Consider the following 13,191-nt stretch of genomic DNA (forward strand, 5'->3'; position numbering starts at 1 on the left):
CATGCGTGCGGCCCGGGTTCGATCCTCAGCACCACATAAAACAAAGATGTTGTGTCCGCCGAGAACTAAAAAATAAATATTAAAAATTCTCTCTCTCACTCTCTCTCCTCTCTCACTCTCCCTTAAAAAAAAAAAAAAAATGTACCAAAGTCTGCCCAGGTCATAACATCAGAGAATCATGGTCTCTCAACCACTTCCCAGATTTGAGTCAATTTACAGATCTGGAAGCCCTTGATTGAAGGGGAGGCCAGGACCCCTTGAGAAAGGTCCCTGGTACAGTATCAGAAACATTCACTATTAATCATCATCCCATCCTTCCCCAAAGGGACCAAAGGCCTTTTACCAGGGTAACTGCATTGGGGAAAAGGCAATGATCAGAACTTTTGGGCACTACTATAATTGACATTGATTCCGGGAGACCCAAAACGCCATTGTGGCCCTCCAGTAAAAGTAGGGGCTTATGGAAGTCAGGTGATCAATGGAGTTTTGGCCAAGGTCTGACTCATAGTGGGTCCACTGGGCCCCCAAACTCATCCTGTGGTTACTTCTCCAGTCCTGGGATACATAATTGGGATAGATATACTTAGCACTTGGCAAAACTCCCATATTGGTTCTCTAACCTGTGGACTGAGGGCTATTACAATGGTAAAAGCTAAATGGAAGCCTCTGGAGTTGCCTATACCTGGAAAAATAGTAAATCAAATGCAATACTGCATCCCTGGAGGGATAGCAGAGGTTAGTGCCACCATCAAGGACTTGAAGGATGCAGGGGTGGTGATTCCTACAACATTCCCATTTAACTCTCCTGTTTAGCCTGGGCAGAAGACAGATGGGTCTTGGAGAATGACAGTTGATTATCTTAAGCTTAATCAGGTGGCGAGTCCAATTGCAACTGCTCTACCAGATGTGATTTCATCTCCTGGTACCTGGTATGTGGCTACTGATTTGGCAAATGCTTTTTTCTCCATCCCGATACATAAAGACCACCAGAAATAATTTGCTCTCAGCTGGCAAGGCCAGCAGTACACCTTCACTGTCCTTCCTCATGGGTATGTCAACTCTCCAGCACTGTCAGAGCTTAGTTTGCAGTGATCTTGATCATCTTTCTCTTTCATAAGGTATTTTTTTTAAGAGAGAGTGAGAGAGAAAGGGAGAGAGAGAGAGAGAGAGAGAATTTTTTAATATTTATTTTTTAGTTTTCGGCAGATACAACATCTTCGTTTGTGGTGCTGAGGATCGAACCCGGGCCACACGCATGCCAGGCGAGCGAGCTACCGCTTGAGCCACATCCCCAGCCCCTCATAAGGTATTACACTGGTCCATTTTATTGATGACATTATGTTAATTAGATCAGCTGAGCAGGAGTTAAGCAACTCAGTGAGATCCTGTCTCTAAATAAAATACAAAAATAGGACTGGGGATGTGGCTCAGTGGTCATATGCCCCTGAATTCAACCCCAATACCCTCTGCCCCCAAAGAAATCAAACACAGTTAATAGAGTAAAAATTATTTAGTGCATTGATTTACATACTAGGGTGGTTGCTCCATAGGCAGAGGAGCAAGGAAATCAAGGGATGGACAGCATATACATAAGGTTTGGGGGCTAGAAATTAACATTCATAGCTCGGCACAGTAGTACACACCTGTAATTCCAGCAATTTGGGAGGCTGAAGCAGGAGGATCACAAGTTAAAGGCCAGCTTCAGCAATTTGGGAAAACCCTGTATCAAAACAAAAGATAAAAAGGTCTGGGGATACAGTTTAGTGGTAGAGTGCCCCTGAGCTTTATCTCTTGCTGAGGGCCATTGCCAAGTAGGAATGACGCATCCATTTCCTTGCCAGCATACCCCATGTTAAATTTGCTGTGACCTTGCATGTGTGTTTGAGAAAGATGACCCTACTCAAGGACGAGGGTGGATCCAGGATTAGGGTGTATCCTGCAGTTTGAGGAAGTATAGTATCCCGGTCCTTGGGTTTAGGGCGTTCCCAGTTTAAGACTATGGGTTTTAGGGAAGTTCGATGTTGAGGATTATTGCTGCTGGAAATAGGGCGTTCCTGATACCTGAGCTCCCATTGAGCTCTCATGAGATTCAGAGAGCATTTTGGGAAAAAAGCCTCGTGTAGTAGGTGATTTGGGTGGCAGCAGAACTGGGATTGCCCCAGAACGTGTGTGGAGGCCGGTGTGAGTTCAGGAATAAAGAATTGCTGTTTGAATCTACAAAGCTGTGTGGTGGCTCGTGATTCTGTGCCCAGCCAAGACTGCGGCATTCTCTAGAACCTTTAAAAAAAATAAATTGACAGATTCATAAATTATGTTGCAATATTATCACTGATTCTTCATTATTTTGTACTTGACCAAAAATGCCTGCATTTGTTTCAAAATGTTCACAGAAATCCACCCACCTCCTTATCTTTTAGCATTTAATTGAGTTTCTCAGTTTAAGACAAGGGAGTGTGGTCACTTCTGCTTATGCATTCAGTGTTCTCCTGTTCTTTGTCTTTTAAGAATAAGGAATTTGTTGCAAAAGCTCAGTCCTTGTCCCTGAAGCCAATCCAATAATGAGGACACAGCTTCAAGAAAAAGAAGGTTTGTTGTTCTGCCAGCAAAGGAGAAACACAGGGGACTCTTATCCCAGCAGCTGTGATTCTGCCCATCAGTAGGAAAAGGGGTTTTTTTAAGAGGTGATTTAGAGAAAATGAGATTAGGGAGGAGAGATCAGGAAGGAGAAGATCAGAGAGGAGAAGGTTGGGAAAAAGAAAAAACAAGTTTCAAAGAGAAAGGGATAGAGTCAAAACATCAAGTGAACTCGTTATAGAAATGACAACCCCCAAAACAATGTGGCTTGGGAAGAGGAAAGGAGGAAGAAGGCAACACATTGATAACATTGATCCTTTCCCAATACATCCTTTCCCAGTGATAGGACAATCCCTGGAAAGAAAATATCCATCAAGTCTAAAAATGACAGTCTCTAGGAAGGAGCCAAAACAATAGAGTCTGAAGGGGAAAGAAATAAGCACTGAATGCTAAACTGTGGATCCTGCAGTCTTCTCTCTCCACCCCCCCCCACTTGGTATCAGGGATGAACTCAGGTGCACTGACCACTGGGAACAATTGCCAGCCCTATTTTTTTTATGTTTTATTTAGAGACAGGGTCTCACTGAGTTGCTTAGCACCTCACTTTTGCTGAGGCTGGCTTTGAACTCAGGATGCTCCTGCCTTGGGATGTTCTCCCCAGCTGTTAGGATTACAGGATTACAGCTGTTGGGATTATTGGATTACATTAGCCAGTTAGCCATCAAGCCTGGCTGCCCATCTCTTTTTCATTGTTTTTGTTTTTGTTTTTTGGTATTTCAGAGTCTTTTTTTTATTATTTTTTTTTTTTTAAAGAGAGAGGAGAGGGGAAGAGAGAGAGAGAGAGAGAGAGAGAGAGAGAGAGAGAGAGAGAATTTATTTATTTATTTATTTATTTATTTATTTTAGTTCTCGGCGGGACACAACATCTTTGTTGGTATGTGGTGCTGAGGATCTAACCCGGGCCGCCCGCATGCCAGGCGAGCGCGCTACCGCTTGAGCCACATCCCCAGCCCTTTCAGAGTCTTTTTTAAAATTTTTTTTTAAATTTTTTTTAAAGAGAGAGTGAGAGAGGAGAGAGAGAGACAGAGAGAGAGAATTTTTAATATTTATTTTTTAGTTCTCGGCGGACACAACAACTTTGTTAGTATGTGGTGCTGAGGATCGAACCCGGGCCGCACGCATGCCAGGCGAGCGCGCTACCGCTTGAGCCACATCCCCAGCCCTATTTTTTTTTTAAACATTTATTTTTTTAGGTGTAGATGGACACAACACAATGCCTTTATTTGTATATGGTGCTGAGGATCGAACCCAGGTATTGAAAGGAAAGTGACCATAACACTCGGAGTGACCAAAAGATCTTTATTGCAGCAGTGCAACAAAGAGAAAAGAAGGAAGGAAAGAGAGAGAGAGAGAGAGAGAGAGAGAGAGAGAGAGAGAGAGAGAGAGAGAGAAGAGATGAGATGAACAGGGAGAGAGCAAGAGAGAGAGAGCGCATGCAAGAAAGATAAAGAGAGCAAGAGAGAGAGAGAGCAAGAGAGAGAGAGAGAGAGAGAGAGAAAGAGCAAGAGAGAGAGGGGCCTGGCAGGAGGGAGTTTTTATAGCCCAAATCTAATGGGGCCTCTGGGTCTGCATGCTGCCTTGTTGGCCCAAGGGGGGTTGAGTGCTCAGCCTTGAACGGGACTTGACACAAACAGGTGATAAAGGACCAGATAGAGGGGGGTTTGAGTGTGTGGGCTATCTTGCAGCCAACATCTGTTCAGCCTGCCCTGCAGACAACACAGTTCAGCCTGCTCTGCACCCATCAGGTCTCACCTAGAATCTGCTGCTGAGCCACAATCCCAGCCCTCACAGTAATTTCCTGACTAATTAAATGAGAAGAAAGATATTAATTAATTCACCTTTAAGTTGCTGAGGCTGGCTTTGAACTCATGATCCACTTGCTCAGCCTCCTGAGTTGCTGATTATAGGTGCCACACCCCACAAGTTTTTCAATGGTTAAATCATCTCCCAGTGTGCTGTTATGCTTGAATTCAGGACCCCCAAAGACCACCAGAGACCCAAGATCGATGTAAGCAGCAAAGAGTTGTTTATTTCGAGCTAGCTCGGTCCTCCGCGCACACACACAGCAACTGGTGACGCTGAGAGTCCCCGAGCCCAGGGTTTGCAGCATTTTTATACATTCTTTGGAGAGGGCAGGGACTTCATATACATCATAGCCTCTTTTAGCAAATCATCACACACCGCGGGAAAATTAAATAACTCTAAAACATGATTAGCACATTCACTGGCGGGAACAAGTTGGGTAGGGGTGATTGGTCAGTACAAAAGGGGTATTCGTTTGAACTGATTGGTTTGAGCCAAGAGGGTTGTACGTGCTGAACTACATGGTTTCCCAACTTGTTATCAACCACCATAAACCACTGGGAGGGTCATCTGGCATCCCAGGTATTTCCCTGTCTCATGCTGATTGGTGGCTGCTAGGGGGTTGCTATGGGTCCCCACCTAGCCTGACTGAGTCAGGGACACCTGGGGCAGCAGATCTCTCCTGTTATTTGTAGATAAACAACTTAGCAGGGTGGGAATGTGCCTAGGAGTGCTCTGTGGGGTTTTCCAAGGACAAAGGTCATGTCCCTTTCTTGGACAGGCTTTGCTCTGAGGTAGAGGCTGGTTTTTCAGTGCAACCTACATAAACCCAAACCTCCCCTCAAATGGGGGCCATTTTTTTTCAGCCTAGAGAGTCAGCTATCTGAGACCTGACTCTGTTACTGAATAAAAGCATATCTGGTCATGAGGTTTGCTTCTGTCCTTGTTATTTGTACTTTCATTATGGTGCTGAAGCTATTTTCGTTATTTTTGCTGATACTTTGACAATTTCTCTCAAGCATTGAGCTTGAAATTCACCAATTTAACCCCATACTCCTGCCTCACTACCAAACTGCCAAATACATTTGTGGAACAACAACAACAAAAAAAAAAACAAACAAAAAGAATGTCTATTCTCAAGAGTTGTCTTCCTTTGTGTGGCTGAAATTAGGTCTCTGCCATTTTTACATTCCAATCCAAGGGAATGGAAAAAATACATGTGTCTCCAGATAAACCATGCTTTTACGCAGAATTTGCATATAGTATTTCTGCTTCTGAGTCATTGTGAAAACTGAAATTTGACAATACATACTAGCTGCAAGGGAGGCTTGGGGAATATAGTCTCGAATTGCCTTAAAAGTGACTAGGTGCTAAAAGGCTTTGTACTCAGTGGAATACTAAAAGATGGGCAAATATTGTAGGGAAAAGCCAAGGAAAGAAAAAGAAAACTAATGACCTCATTTATACAATGAATCCTAAACCAACATAATTTCTTTATTGTAGACATTTTAATGATGTCATGCTGTTTTATTTATTAATTTACTTTGTGTTTTGGAGTGTGGTGCTGGGAATTGAACCCATTTCCCACTGTTTCCTAAAACATGGTTGATAAACCTATTAGTTAACAAGCCTTATGGCCAAGTATTGTGCTCAAAAAGGGCACCTTTGGGGCTGGGGTTGTAGCTCAGAGGTAGAGTGCTCTTGTCTCTCATGCCTGGGTTTGATCCTCAGCACCACATTAAAGAAAGAAATAATAAAGATACTAAAAAATAAAAAGGCACCTTTGCCTTTTTAGGGGGGCGGTGGTGCTATGGATTCAACCCTGGGTACTTTACCACTGAGCTACCTTCCAGTCCTTTTTAAATTTGAGCCTGTGTCTCAGTAAATTGCTGAGGCTGGCTTTGGCCTTTCAATCCTGCCTCAGCCTCCTGAGTTTCTGGGATTATAGGCATGTACCACCTGGCTTTTAAAGTTTGGGAAATACAGGGACAGGGTCTGTAATTTATGAAAGGACACTTGCAGAGTCCATGCCAAGTCCAAAGTCCATGCCATACACTGGAATCTCACGAAAGAGATTTCTTTTCAGTAGGTCAAAGTAAAACGACAAGGCTGTCCTTCCGAGAAGAGCAGCAGTGTGTCCAAGCACAGAGCAGCTTTATGTCCAGCAAGAGGAATTTCATGAGCTGCTTAGGAGTGGCGTCATAAGCAACATAAGTTGATTGTTTAGCTGGCACATGTTCTTACGGGAAGTTAAGTGGCATTGCCTTAGAATCAAAGTTTTGGAGCCTCTACATAAAATGGCTCCCGACCTAAAATGGCGGCTCTGTTGCTAATATTGATCTGATGCCAATAATTTATAAAATCAGATACAGTCTAGCATAATCTAATCTCTGTTTTGGGGGAACGGTGGTGGGTGGTCTTTTCTCAACCTATCCAGTTGGATGACAAAGTTTTCTATGACACACTGGGTTGTAAATCTCCTCAAGTGACAACAATGTAAACACATCCCTTCAGTAAACATACTTTCTGGTTCATGAGATTACTTTGTAAGGGTCCAGCAAATGTTGGAGGAAGAGACCACCGGCTCATGCAACAGCAAAAGGGGTTTATTGAGCATCCAATCCAGCGCACTGGAGCTCCAGGCTCACTCAAGAAGGGAGAGCGGCCAGGAGCTCAGAGCAGGGGTTGAGCAGTGCTTAAGTACACTTTTTGGGGAGGGCGGGGGCTTTGCATACATCAGAGCAAATCATTATTAGGCGCGGGAAAATTGAACAACAACTCTCAAACAGGATTAGTCCATTCATTGGCGGGAATAGGTCAGTCCTAAGGAGGGGGGTACATTCAAACTGATTGGTTTGGGCCCTGAATGCCTACGTGCCAAACTGCACAGTGTCCTAGGTTATTAAACAACTAAGTGGTCAGTACCGGGCATTAACTGCCTCAGGAATTTCAGGTTCTGTGTGCAGTTCAGAAACTTTACAATACCTACTCCTTTACATTTTAACTCTGGCTTTGCAGCTTAGAAACTTTGCCCTTTCAACTTCTTCCATATGTCAATGTTTTGAACAACCAATACAAAAAAAAAAAAGAAAAAAAAAAAGAAATTACTTCTAACTTTTTCTTTTTCTTTTTTTTTTTCTTTTGGTACTGAGGGATTGAAAAGAGGAGCCATTGGGCTGGAGATGTGGCTCAAGCAGTAGCGCGCTCGCCTGGCATGCGTGCGGCCCGGGTTCGATCCTCAGCACCACATACAAAGATGTTATGTCTGCCGAAAACTAAAAATAAATATTAAAAATATAAAAAAAAAAGAAAAGAAAAGAGGAGCCATTAGCCACTGAGCCACATCCCCAGCTCTTTGGTTTTTTTTTTGTTTGTTTGTTTGTTTTGTTTTTTAAACAAACAGGGTCTTGCTTAGTTGCTCTGGGCCTTGCTAAATCTGAATCAGTGATCCTCCTGAGCTGCTGGGATTAGGGCATGCACCACCAGGCCAAGTTGTGTTCTTTCTTTTTATCTCCTAGCTGGTGATCCTGTAGAGCTTTTATATTGGTGAATGTCCCTTACACTTCAGGAATGGTGCAAAGACCAAACACTTGGAAATCAAACTTTACTTAGCTGAAGAAAAGAGGAATGTCACCACATGTGCCTGTTAACAGGAGCAAATCTTTCTGACTAGATTTGGCCACCTGCCTCACATAATGATCAAAAGATGGGAAAAAGGAAAAATGTATTTCATGCAGTTGGTTAAACTGGGGAGAAGCAGATAAGTTGCTTCTCTGGTGGGTCCTATAGAAATAAAAAGAATTTATAAAAACAAAGCCAGGGGGCTGGGATTGTGGCTCAGTGGTAGAGCACTCACCTAGCCTGTGCACAGCCCTGGATTCAATCCTCAGTGTCAGATCAGGTTAGGCAGGCAGTGACCAAAGGAGGCAGATTTAAAAGGGCTGCTGAACAGGCTTTATTGAGATATTACTCCTGGGCGGAACTCAGACCCACAGACAGGACAGGGGAAGGGTCTGAGGAGAAACCACGTGGAAGCTCGACCGGACTGGACTTTTATGGGGCTTACAGCAGGAAGGGAAGGGCTCAGGACAGGAAAAGGTGTTTCTAGGGTCCCTTGCCCCCTTGGAGTTGGTCAGGGGAGTTGGCTGAACTCCAGGATTGGCCAGGGGGTCCTGCTGATTGACAGGAGTTAGTCAAGAGATCTGGCTGATTGATAGGCATTTCTTTTCTGGCGAGGTCTGCTTTGTTCTAAGTTGCCAATAAGTCGCCACCAAGTCGCCATCACCGACCTAACACTCAGCACCACATAAAAATAAGTAAAATAAAGGTATCATGGGGCTGGGATTGTGGCTCAGCAGTAGAGCCCTTGCCTAGCATGTGCAAGACCCTGGGTTCAATCCTCAGCACCACATAAAAATAAATAAATAAAATAGGGCTGGGGATGTGGCTCAAGCGGTAGCGCACTAGCCTGGCATGCATGCGGCCCGGGTGGGATCCTCAGCACCACATACAAACAAAGATGTTGTGTCCGCCAGGAACTAAAATAAATAAATAAATAAATTCTCTCTCCCTCTCTCTCTCTCTTTCTCTCTCTCTCTCCCCCTTTCCTCTCTCTTAAAAAAAAATAATAAATAAATAAAATAAAAGTATCGCATCCAACTGCAACTAAAAAGAAACAAAAAAAGATTTTTAAAAATTCTATGTTTAAAAAATAATAAAGGTATTGTGTCCAACTACAACTTAAAAATATTTAAAACAATAACAACAACAAAAAAGCCAGGTGATATACATATGCAGATTTAGTTAGCCTGGCTTGGTGCAGGGGAGGATGTCAATTTACATTCTTAGCTTCCTGGGCATCTCCCAGGGCAGGTTGGGGCAGTTCTTCAGCCTTTATTCTCAGTGCAAGGAAGTTGTTCTCAATTTCAGCAGAGTCCCAGTTTCACTGGGAATCTGTCAAGGACACATGGCAGAGAGAGCAGCAACCTAGGCCCCAAAGGAGTTGTAACTCCCAGGTATTGAACTTTTGCTGGGCCTTTAGCATTCCTTAGGCTGTATGGGGTGTGTACCAGATTTTTCTGGCAACAACACTCTCCCTTAAAATTTGTTTTTACTTGTTGACTTGTGTGGTTAGGCCCTAGAAATCCCATATCTAAGCTAAGTGTGGCACCCTTAGAGGAGTTGTTCTAAATGAGGATTGCATATTAATTCATATAAATATCTAAAAATCCTGAGGCTTGTTAACCCCACTTTATAGATGAGAAAAGTAAACAGTGAGATGAAATGACGGTCTCCCCCCACAAGATCCCCAGTTTGTTTAGTTACAGCGTTGCAGAGACAAGAACTAAAGACTTCTGTTGCTCTCCTTCCTTAAACAGGATTCTGATTACTTCCTTTATAAAAATCCCAGGTCAATTTTCTTCAAGATTCCCCTGCATAATGGATGTTCTCCCTACAGTAATAGCCTAAAAAAACAAAAACCCCAAACCCCTCTTAGAACAAAAAGACCAGGCTGGACGCACACTTCACGAATCAGTTCAGCTTTTTATTAGAATGAAGTTTCCCACAGGAGCAGGGGATACAGGGACGAAAAGACATCATAGTGGAACTCGCTTTCCTGGTGGAAAAATGAGCCCCCGAACAAAGAAAGGCCCTGGGCTTATATAGGTTATTCTGAGAGGTGGTCTAGTGAGCACATCAATTTTCTTTGGGCGCCCAGGAATTTGGAGTTGGTTCTATCAATCAGTGAAGGGGTCAGTTTTAGTGCTTAGGAATTTGGGGTCTGTTTTATGGGGCAAAATGGGAGGGAGTCTAGGGTCAGTGGTCAGTTTCTGGGATTTATCTTACTAGACCTGATGGAGAGCCTGGGGTCAGTGGTTGGTATCCGGAAAGGATTTGTTTCCAGAAGGATTAATGCTTTGGCCTCTTCCCTGCCTTTCCAGGTTTGATGGAAACCTCTTCCCCAGGGTTTGTTTTACCACCAGGAAAGAATGTATTGGGAAAGGATCACTGCTCTCAATCTATGGCTTCTCTTCTCACCCACCCCTCCTCACTACTTCTGGGGTTTATCATTTTCCATATCTAAAAGCAGGGATGAGGTGATGCTGTTGGACCCACTCTCCTGGTGGAATGAGCCACTGAACAAAGGAGGGGACTGAGAGGTGATTCAGTGAGAGTGTCAGTTTGGGCACTTGGGAATTTGGGATCTGTTTTATCAATTATGAATGTGTCCCTTTGAGAACTCAGAAATTTGAATTTTTGGATTGGGGTGGGGTCTGTGATCAGCATCTTGAAAGGATTTATTTTAAGAGTGATTAATGCTTCCCAGAGAATATCATTTTTAGGTTTGATGAAACACCTTCTCCCTGCTTGTGGCCAGCATCTGGAAAGGATTTATTTTAGGAGAGATGAAAGCTATTAATGTATGGCTTTCTTTTTCACTCATTTTTCCCAGGCCTCACTATTTGGGGGTTTGTCATTTTCCATATCTAATACTGTCCCCTTATGTATCTCTTTGTATACTTTCTTTCACATACTTTATAGAAAATGCTAGGGCCTGGGGATGTGGCTCAAGCGGTAGCGCGCTCGCCTCACATGCGTGCGGCCCGAGTTCGGTCCTCGGCACCACATGCCAACGGGGATGTTGTGTCAGCCGAGAACTAAAAAAAAAAATAAATATTGAAGGTTCTCTCTCTCTCTCTCTCTCTCACTCTCTCTCCTCTCTCACTCTCTCTTTAAAAAAAAAAAATGCTAGCTGTTTCCTACTCTAGATCAACAGTTCTGAGGCCAGCAGCAACTGTTCCTCTTTATAGAATTGCAACTGTCAGAAATGCAACTTATTATAAATAAAAATCTTTAGCCCTACTCCAAATCTGCTGAGCCAGCGATTTTGCAGATGGCCTACTTCAATTCTCTCCCCCATTTTTTTTTTTTTTTCCTTTACCAGGGAATTGAACCCAGAGTGCTTTATCACTGACCTATATTTCCAGCCCTTTTTATTTTTGGAGCCAGAGTCTCACTAAGTTACCAAAGCCGGCCTTGAAATTGAGCTCTTCCTTCCTCAGCTTCTCCAGTTGGTGGTGTGCTCAACCCTTCATATCTTTTTTTTTTTTTTTTTTTTTTTTGTGTGTGTGTGTGAAGGATTGATTGAATCCAAGGGCACTTAACCACTGAGCCACATCCTCAGCCTTTTTTTTTTTTTTAAATATTTTACTTAGAGACAGGGTCCTGCTGAGTTGCTTAGGCCCTTACTAAGTTGCTGAGGCTGACTTTGAACTTCAGGATCCTCCTGCCTCAGCCTCCAGAGCCGATAGGGATTACAGGTGTGCATCATTATGCCTGGCCCTTCATCTCTTTTTAATAAGCTCTCCAAATAATTCGTGTTAATTCTTTATTAAGTAGGTAGTTAGTTATGAGCCAGTGGCAAGAGGGACAATAAGGAAAAAACTTTTATGGACGATATCAAGTGTGTATATCAGAGACCAAGTACATAGATAACAGGACTGATTAAAACAGAAAATCGGAACAAAAAGACAAGCATCTGTTCACTTAAAATTCACCAAAAAAAAAAAAAAAAAAAAGTGAACTGGTGTTTCAAACCACCCTAGGCCATAGTTAATTATAGCCCCTTAAAGGAACTATTATTTTAAAACCATATCAGAACTATCTCCTATGACCCAGTCATTACCACCATAACAGAAAAGTTGTTGCCCAGCCTAAAGGCACACACCTGTAATACCAGCAATTTAGGAGGCTTAAACAGGAGGATTGCAAACTCAAGGTCAGACCCTGTCTCAAAAAATTGAAAAGTGGTTGGAAGGTCAGTGATAGAGTCCTATAGGTTCAATCCCCAGCACACACACACACACACACACACACACAAAGAGAGAGAGAGGGAGAGAGAGAGAGAGAGAGAAAAGAAAAAGAACTGCTAAGGCCCTGTACAGAACAACAATAAATAACTTGTTGATCAGTGGGGTATGAGGAAACAGACTCTGTGGAAACCTAGAGTTAAAGAGCCATGCCTTTTTCTGCTCAGGGCCTATGGTGTGCTTACTTTTCACTTTGATTCCTTCCTTCCTTCCTTCCTCCCTCCCTTCCTTCCTTCCTTCCTTCCTTCCTTCCTTCCTTCCTGGGTGCTTAACCACTGAGCCACATCCCAAATCTTTTTTATTTTTAATTTTGAGTCAGGGCCTTGCTAAGTTGTGGAGGGTGGCATTGGACTTGGAATTCTCCTGCCTCAGTGTAGGGATAGCCTTAGCCTAAGCAACTCCATTTTAAAATAAACCTGCAGTCTCACCAGGCACAAGCCTACAGAGCCCTCCAATGTCATCAGGCATAGCCTGATAAAACAAGTCACTTTCCACAACCCTGATAAGAATCAGAGTGAAGTCACTTTACATAAACATGTCATTTGCCTTAAACCTGATAAGGAGTCAGAAGGGTAATATCTGGGTGGAAACAACCAGACCTTATGTACTGACTCTAAGATGTAAGATGACACTAAGAAACCTGGTAACAGCTAATAAGGACCAAAGGGGTGTGCAGATGCTCCCAAATTTAGCATAAATAATGGAGCAAATGAACAGACATTTGAGCTAGCAGATACTGATGCACACGGGCCTGAGAACCTGATGAGGACCTGGACTGACATCTCAACTCCTCTCTTCATCTGCCTTATCCTCTCCATCTGTCCTCACTGCTCTCAAACTCTACAGCAGCCTCTTGACTGTGGAGAGAAGGGCCACATCCCTT

This window comes from Spermophilus citellus (assembly GCF_964194105.1).
Source record: "Spermophilus citellus genome assembly, chromosome: 10".
In the NCBI taxonomy this organism is placed as follows: Eukaryota; Metazoa; Chordata; class Mammalia; order Rodentia; family Sciuridae; genus Spermophilus; species Spermophilus citellus.